A 9496-nucleotide genomic window follows, 5' to 3' on the forward strand; every position below is an offset into this window, starting at 1 on the left:
TTCAGCAATAGTTTAAAGGCAAATTCAGAACACAAAGGGAAATTTTAAGAAAAAATCACTTGAAAGAACGGAGCTTTAGAAAGATATTTTGTGTGGTAATGAACTTACCTTTCTAAATCTTCAAAATGTTTTCTACCCCCTTTTCTTCTACCTTTCTAAATCTTCAAAATGTTTTCTACCCCTTTTTCTTCTATTGTACTTGTATATTTATTTTCTGATAAATGGACATGTTTTCTTCACTCTTTCTGCTCCTCTTTCTCTTTTGTGTGTGTGCATCTTTATAATTGCAGCTGGCTATGGGATATACAGAAAGACTCAATTGTTTTTGTTTTAATTGAATTATATATCTATTTCTTGGTAAAAATAATTAATTTAAACTTTAATCTTTTAAAAATAATTATTTTTAGGTTTTTTTTCTTTTTGGGTTTTGTCAGTGAAATATAAAACAACAAAAATCAAAAATGTTCTCATTCTGTACCAAATCACAGTATTATTATTTAATAGAATTTATGCATTATTTTTTTCATGATTAAAAACTACTCAGTATGTTTTTCACAAATGTAAGATTCAAAATAAATCTTTATTATGATTGGATAATCTTATAGCTATCTTAGAATATTACTATGTGAAATAGCATACAATGAATGAAGAGAATAGTCATAAATTTAAATAACGTTTATACAGTGAATATGATAAACCTTACTACTGTATTATTCACTCATGTCAATACACGAATCTAATTATAATCTGATAGCTTAAAGAAAGGATATTACATATTACTATTATATAAAATAACTGTTTCCCAGAGATGCAAAACATCACAAGTTACGCCAGAGGCATGGAACATTTTCTCCATCACAGCTCTCAAAAGGAGTCAACCCTACAGACACGTCAATCTCAGACATCCAGCCTCTAGAACTGTAAGACAATACATTTCTGCTGTTTAAGCCATCCAGTCTGTGGCACCTTGTAAAGGCATCCCAAGCAAACTAACACAATCATTTATATGTCTCTTTAAATTGTTAAACAAGATGTACATTATTGTAAAGAAGAACAAAAATGATAGCAGAAATCCTGTTTTATTTCTGATCTTAAATGAAATTGGATGTGCCGGTTTTACTCCCATTAATTGAATTTTGTTATAATGTAAGGATCTATCCTTCTGTTTTAAGAAAATTTAAGCTGAATTAAATTTTGAAAATGTTCAAATTTTTTCCTATAAATATTGAAATTTATATTTGTTTTCTTCCTTTAGTCCTTTGATATGCTCATATTAATGTTACACACACACAGCAGCGACAACAACAACATGCCTCATTTACATAACCATTTTGCAATATCTAGGACAAACCTTGCCTGATCACAATATAACAATTTAAAATATATATAAATATTTTAAAATTTATGCTGATAAATAAAATCAGTTTTTTCCTTTTCCTCCTGGTACTATCTTTGCCTGGTTGTAGTGTCAAGGCTATAATTACTATATACCATGAACAGTTGACTTGACTGATTTTTTTTTAATTTTATTGGGACAAATTTACTTGAAAATTCGATAGAGCTCACGTGTACAATCATATGAGACTAGGTTGATTGTATATATTTACTCTTCTTAGGCATTTTAAAGTTTTCTCTTTCCTTTTATGCTATTTTGGCTGTTTATATTTTTCAGGAATGTTTCCCTTATATCTGTGCCTTCAAATTTATTGATACATAATTGTTGTAAAAGTATTTGACAATTATTTGATTGGCCTTTGCATAATTCTTGGAATTTCCCAGTTTTCAATCTGAGTTACATAAATTAACTTTTACTATACATAACACTCTCCCAAAATTTGGTGACTTAAAACAAGCACCGTTTATTTTTTCACAAATTAGTTGTTCAGCTATCAGTTCTAATGTATCTGTTAGCTAGAGACATGTCTCTTCTGATAGTTCACACATCACTTATCAATTGGTAGGTTAACTGAGGTTGGATAATCGGAAATAATCTCATTCATATATTTGGAGTTTAGTGGCTGTCATCTAAGTAACTTGGTTAGCCTCCACATAGCTCCTGATTCTCCACTAGCTTAGTCAAAGAGCAGAAAAGAGGAATATTATACTGTACAAGCACTTTTCTTTTTTGTGTATTATTATTTTTAAATGTGTTAAAATACATAAAACTTACCGTATTAACCATCTTAAGTGTAATGTTCAGTGGCATTAAGTGTATTCACATTGCTATGCAACCAATGTGCAAGCATTTTTAAAGTTTGTATTTGTGCTACGTCTGCTATCACCCGATTGGCCAAAGCAAGTCTTGTCAAGACCAGAATCAGTGAGGAAGGGCACTAATCAAGAAGATCAATAGAGGGAAGGCATTAGTGCAGGCATTTTCAATATTATCTATCAAATTTTCATTTTTTTCTTGATTAGGAGTGAATAGTTTTATACATTTTTAGTATTTTCATTAATAAATAACTAATAGCTCTTAAAATCCTAGGACAAGTATTACAGTATTGCTAAGTAAACTAATGTAATGTTGATGTAGTTGAAATTTAGTTTTTCTTCTTGGCCAGAATTATAGTCAATTGTCAAATACTCTCTCTATATATATATATATATACACACACACACGTATATATATACGTATATATACACACGTATATATATACGTATATATACACATATATACACACACACACATATATATGTTCCACAATAGGCTGCCTGCAATACTATACATATATTATTTATATATAATATACCTATTATATATGTGAGAGAGTTAGAGATAGAATACATATAAATATAAAATATAGGTATAAATAGATATATGGTAAATATCTATATCTATGTATATTAGAACTTATAATTCAACATATATTTCATATACAATTTGTATTGATATGTATTATATATAATCTGTAACACGTAGTACTACACATCAAATGTTGCATATGTATGAAATATATATGTTATACGCCACATAGTTTTATATTAGGTTTGTGTATTAGTCAGGGTTCACTAGAGGGACAGAACTAGTAAGATACATGTATATGTTAAAGGGAGTTTATTAAGGATAATTGACCCACACGATCACAAGGTGAAGTCCCACGATAGGCCGTCTGTTAGCTGAGGAGCAAGGAAGCCAGAAGCGACTCAGTCTGAGTCTCAAAACCTCAAAAGTAGGGAAGCTAACAGTGCAGCCTTCGGTCTGTGGCAGAAGGCCCAAGAGACTTTGGCAAACCACTGGTGTAAGTCCAAGAAACCAAAAACCAAAGAACCTGGATTCTGATGTTCAAGGGTCGGAAGCTTCAAGCATGGGAGAAAGATGAAGGCCAGAAGACTCAGCAAGTCAGCTCCTTCCACCTTCTTCCACCTGCTTTTTCTAACTGTGCTGGCAGCTAATTAGATGGCACCCATCCAGATTGAGGATGAGTCTGCCTCTCCCAGTCCACTGATTCGAATGTTAATCTCCTTTAGCAACACACTCACAGACACACCCAGGAACAATATTTTGCATCCTTCAATTCAATCAAGTTGACTCAATATTAACCATTACAGAGTGTAAGAAGTTATGAGAACTAGTGGAGGAAGCAAAGAATAACAAAACTTTTTATGCACAATATACTATTATCTGTTATTATATTACTATGTGTTTTTTTGTTTGTTCCAACAGTTTCCATAAAGAATTGATCAAAACTTCAAAATAAATATTTGGAAATACTTTTTCTTTTAAGAATATCGATAGGGCAAGAAGAAAAGATGCAGGGTAGGGAAGATTTAGATATATACACATTTGACATCACAGTCTTGTCAATTATCACTTTACATATTATAATGTTAATGCATGATGATGAACATTATATCCTCTTTATCTGCTTCTCCATTATTCTTATGTATTAGCTGATTAAGACTACAACAACAAAGTATCATAAATTAGGCGACTTAAAACAACAGAAATGTATTGTTTCACCCTTCTAGATACTAGATGTCTGAAATCATAGTGCTGGCAGGACAATGCTTCCTCTAAGAGTCTAAGTAAAATTCCCCCTTTCTTTCTTTCTGGTTCCTGGTGGTGTCTCATCAATCCTTGGCATTCTTTGGCTTAAAGTTGTATCACGCAAATCTTTGTTTCTGTTTTCCAATGGTATTCTCCCTGTGTGTCTTTGTCTTTACATCATCTTCTTATAAAAACATCTGTCATATTGGATTAGGATATGTCCTACTAACCTCATATTAACTGGATTTCATCATCAAAGACTCTATTTCTAAGTAAGGTTACATTCTGAGATTCTGGGAATGAGGATTTCAACAAATAATTTTGGGGAACACAATGTGACATATAGTACTCTAATATAGTGTCTGAACCTCAGCACAATTGACATTTTGACTGAAATAAGTCTTTGCTTTGCAAGCTAGTCTGAGCAATGTAGGAGATTTAAAAGATTTAACAGAATCCCTTTCCTCAATCTACCAGAGGTCAGAAACATACCTTTACTCCCCACTGTGATGATCAAAGATGTCTGAAAATGTTGCCAAATATTTCCTGTGGAATAAAATTTTACCTGGTTGAAAAGCTACTATATATATATATATATATATATATATATATATATATTCCCTTATTTTGTTTTACTGCCTAAAATTTTGATCTGATATAAAAAGTTTATTTATGCTGTCTTAAGATTCATGTTTAATTAGTATATTTTTCTGTCCTTCAGTTTCAGCCTGAACAGAACTAGCTATACTTACGTAAAATAAAATGGACATTAAGTGACAACCTATAAGAAAAGATAAGGGATCTATTCAGCAAGAGGATATAACAATTGTAAATATATATGTACTGTACTCAACTCTGAAGGACTCATATATATATAAAGAAAATGCTATTAGATATAAAGAAATAGACTGCAGTACAGTAATAGTTGGGGATTTTATCATCACACTTTTAGCAATCACCAGATCATCCAGATAGAAAATCAACCAGAAAAATTGGATTTAAACTATACTCTAGACCAAAACAACTTAACAAACATTAATAGAAGTGTTTATCTAATAGCTCCAGAATACACAGTCTTCTCAACTACGCATGGAACATTCTCCAGAATAGGTCATATGTTATGACACAAAACAAATATTAACAAATTTAAGAAAATAGAGATCATATCAAGTATCTTTTCTGGTCACAGTGTTCAGAAATCAGTAACAGGAGGAACTACAGAAAATACACACATACATGAATATTAAAAAACATGCTCCTGAATAACAAATAGGTAAATAAAAAGTCAAAAGGAAAGTTAAAAAAATGGAAGCAGATAAAAATAATAAGCAAAACATACTAAAACCTGTTGGTTATGGCAAAGGCAGTTGTAATAGGAAAGTTTATAGCAATAAATGCCTACATCAAGAAAGAAAAACAATTTTAAATAAACAACCTGACATTGCATCTCAAGGAACTAGAAAAAGGAGAACAAACAAAACCCTGAATTAGTGGAAGAAAGAAAATAATAATGAACAGAGCAAAAATAATTAAAACAGAGACTAAAAATAACACAAAAAGTCATAGAGATCTTTTTTCTTAAAAATAGACAAAATTGGCAAACCACTAGCAAAAGTAAGAAAAAAGGATTAAAGAAGTGAAATCAGAGATAAAAGAGGAGTCATTACAATTGATTCCACAAAAATACAAAGGATCATGACCGAACTCTTATGGATAACTCTACGAACACAAATTAGATAACTTAGAAAAAAAGTGATAAAATTCTTGACATATACAACCTACCAAAAATGAACTGTAGAGAAACAGAAAATCTGAAAAGACGAATAATGAGTGAAAATATTTAATCAGTAATAAAAAGTCTCCCATGAAAGAAAAACCTGATGGCTTAACTGCCAAACATTTAAGAACAAAATCTAATTATTCTTAAACTGTTTCAGAAAATTGAAGAAGGGGGGATACTTCCAAACTCATTTTATGGGGTCAGTGTGATCCTGATACTAAAACCACACAAGGAAATAACAAAAAGGAAACCTGCAGGTCAATATGACTGATGAATATAGATGCAAAAATCTTGAACAAAATACCAGCAAACCAAGTTTAACAATCCACTATAAAAGTCATTCATTAAGATCAAGTGGAATTTATCCCAGGAATGTAAGGATGGTTTAGTATACACAAATCAATAAATGTAATACAGGACATTAATAGAAAGAAAAATAATACTATATGATTATTTCAAAAACTGCAGAAGAAACATTTGACAAAATTCAACCTCACTTCATGTTAAAAACTGCAATAAATTAGACTTAATAGGTATGTAACTCAACACAATAAAGGTCATATAAAAACACACAGCTGACATAGGAAAAGAAAGAAGTTGAAAGCTTTTCCTCTAAGATCTAGAGCAAGACAAAAATACCCACTCTCACCACTTATATTCAACATCGTACTAGAAAACCTTGCCAGAGCAATTCAGCAATAGAAAGAAATGAAAAACATTCAAATTGGAAAAGAGGAAGTCAAATTGTCCCTGTTTGCAGATGACATGAGCTTATATATAGCAAATTCCAAACATGACATCAAATATCTCTTGTAACTGATAAACACAATCAGTAATTTTGCAGGATACAAAGTTAACATTCAAAAATTAGTATCTTTTATATACACAGGTAGTAAACTATCGAAAATAGAAGTCACAAAAAAATCAATTTTAAATAAATACAAAAAAAGGAACAAATTTAACCAAAGAGATGAAAGAGCTCTACTCTGAAAACTATAAAACACTGATGAAAGAGACTGAAGAGGATAAAAATAAATGAAAAGATATCCCATATTTATGAACTGGAAAAATTAATATTGTTAAAATAGCCATACACCCCAAAGCTATCTACAGATTCAATACAATCCCTGTCACAATACCAATGACATTCTACACAGAAGTAAAAAATTAAAGACCAGGCGCAGTGGCTCATGCCTGTAATCCCAACTCTTTGGGAGGCCGATGCAGGTGGATTACCTGAGGTCAGGAGTTCTAGAGGAGCCTGGCCAACATGGAGAAACCGAGTCTCTATTAAAAATATAAAAACTAGCTGGGCAAGGTGGTGCATACCTGTAATCCCAGCTACTTCAGGGGGTTGAGACATGAGAATTGCTTGAGCTGGGGAGGCAGAGGTTGCAGTGAGCTGACATCAAGCCACTGCACTCCAGCCTGGGCCACAGAGTGAGACTCTGTCTCAAACAAACAAACAAGCAAAAAATAAATAAAATTTGTATGGGACTACAAAAGTCTATAAACAGCCAAAGCAAAAAGACCAAACCTGGAGGCATCACACTACCTGATTTTAAAATATCCTGAAATGCTATTGAGAGGTGAAGCCAGCTGGACTTCCTGGGTTGAGTGGGGACTTGGAGAACTTTTCTGTCTTGCTAGAGGATTGTAAATGCACCAATCAGCACTCAGTGTCTAGCTAAAGGATGGTAAATGCACCAATCAGCACTCTGTAAAATCGACCAATCAGCACTCTGTAAAATCGACCAATCAGCATTCTAAAATGGACCAATCTCAGGACGTGGGTGGGGCCAAATAAGGGAATAAAAGCTGGCCACCCTCCCCAGCAGCAGCAACCTACTCAGGTTCCCTTCCACTCTGTGAAGGGTTTGTTCTTCCGCTGTTCGCAATAAATTTGCTGCTGCTCACTCTTTGGGTCCATGCTACCTTTATGAGCTGTAACACTCACCCCGAGGGTCTGCAGTTTCATTCCCAAAGTCAGCAAGACCATGATCCCACCACAAGGAACAAACAACTCCCAAGACATCATCTTTAAAAGCTGTAACACTCACTGTGAAGGTCTGTGGCTTTACTCCTGAAGTCAGCGAGACCATGAACCCACCGGAAAGAAGAAACTCCAGATACATCTGAGGGAACAAATTCTGGACAGACCATCTTTAAGAGCTGTAACACTCACTGTGAAGGTCTGCGACTTCATTGTTGAAGACAGCGAGACCAGGAACCCACCGGAAGGAATAAATTCCGGACACACTATAGTATCAAAACAATATGAAATTGGCATGAAACTAGACACAAGGACCTATGAAACAGAATAGAGAATTCAAAAATAAATCTACACATCTACAGTCTAGTGATTATTCGCAAAGGTGCCTTTTCAAAACGGTGCCGTATTGTGATATAAACAGACTCCTCAATAACTGGTACCCCCAAAATTGGATGTGCACATGTGGAAAAATAAAAGTGGACCCCATCTTTCACCACGTACAAAAATCAGCTCAAAGTGAATTACAAACTTAAATATAAGACTTGCAAATATGAAACTACTAAAATAAAACACAGGGGAAATGTTTCACTACTTTGGACTACACAAGAATTTTTGGTATGAGATCTCAAAAGCATAAGCAACAAAAGCAAAAGTAGACAAGAATGATTTCACTTAATTAAAAAGCTTCTGCACAGCAATGGAAACAACCACCAAAATGAAGCAACCTGCAGAATGGGACAATATTTGCAAACTATATATTTGAGAAGGGGTAAATATCCAGAATATATAAGAAACCCAAACAGCTCAATAGCAAAAGCACATAATTATTTTAAAAATGGGCAAAAGTCCTTAGATATTTCTCAAAAGAAGACATAAAAATTTCCAATACTTATATGAAAAAATGTTAATAATTATCAGGGAAATGAAAATCAAAATCACAGTGAGATATCACCTCACTATGTATATATGTGTGAGAATTTTGAATGTTTCCACCACAAAGAAATGATAAATGTTTGAGGTGAAAAACATGATAATTATACTGATTTTATCCTTGCACAATGCATACATGTATCAACACATTACACTCTACCCCATAAGTATGCATAATTTTATATGTTGAATAAAAATAAATTAATGTACTGCGACATACATCAGAAACTGTTTGCCAGAAACTGGGGGAAGGTATGTAGCTAAGAAAGAAGAAACGGAAAAGGGCACATAGGAGCGTTTTAGGGTGATAGAAATATAATGTATCTTGTTTTGATGCTTGAAAATACAGATATTTTGAAACAGGTTCACCATGCACTAAGTATCGATCCATTTGTAGGAAACAAAACATCACATGGCAAATTAAGTGAAGCAAATTTTTTACTCACAGATAGGAAGCAAGGGACAACAGAAGCCTAGAATTCCCGGTGAGCCAGATTTCCAAGGCTCAAGAAAGCCATCCAAGGAAAATAGAATCAATCCTGTGCATGCTCCTCATTGCACTGCTGCTGAAGCACCCCTGAAAGCACTCCCCTCCGAGTTATATAACCTGGGGATAATTGGCATTGCTGGACTAAAGTTTGGCAGGACATCCTGTTCCAGAAGGAAGCGGAACAGAGTACAGCCTGCTGTGGACAGTTCCTTTTTGTGTCAGGATGCTTCATTCGCAGCACATTCTACAATTATTCTGAGAGCTACAAGCAAGAAAGACAAGGGAGAACTGGGTTAGCTAAGGTAAACTAGGGAC

General features: G+C 33.5%; 1 long non-coding RNA gene across 13 annotated transcripts in view; it reads right to left on the minus strand.

Annotated features, from left to right (window-relative positions):
* LOC117974878 (uncharacterized) overlaps positions 1 to 9275 on the minus strand; it is a 172625-nt gene extending 163350 nt beyond the window's left edge. For 12 of the 13 annotated variants that reach the window (XR_008626046.2, XR_008626041.2, XR_008626047.2 and 9 more), the window contains exons 1-2: positions 9138 to 9275; positions 7829 to 8027 (exon numbers count right to left, since the gene is read on the minus strand). This is a non-coding gene — a long non-coding RNA (uncharacterized LOC117974878). Of the gene's footprint in view, positions 1 to 4480; positions 4535 to 7828; positions 8028 to 9137 lie in introns of all 13 variants that reach the window. The other variant, XR_004665036.3, reaches the window with a different exon arrangement.
* Between the last annotated feature and the right edge of the window lie 221 nt (positions 9276 to 9496).

This window comes from Pan paniscus, chromosome 1, assembly GCF_029289425.2.
Source record: "Pan paniscus chromosome 1, NHGRI_mPanPan1-v2.0_pri, whole genome shotgun sequence".
Lineage (NCBI taxonomy): Eukaryota > Metazoa > Chordata > Mammalia > Primates > Hominidae > Pan > Pan paniscus.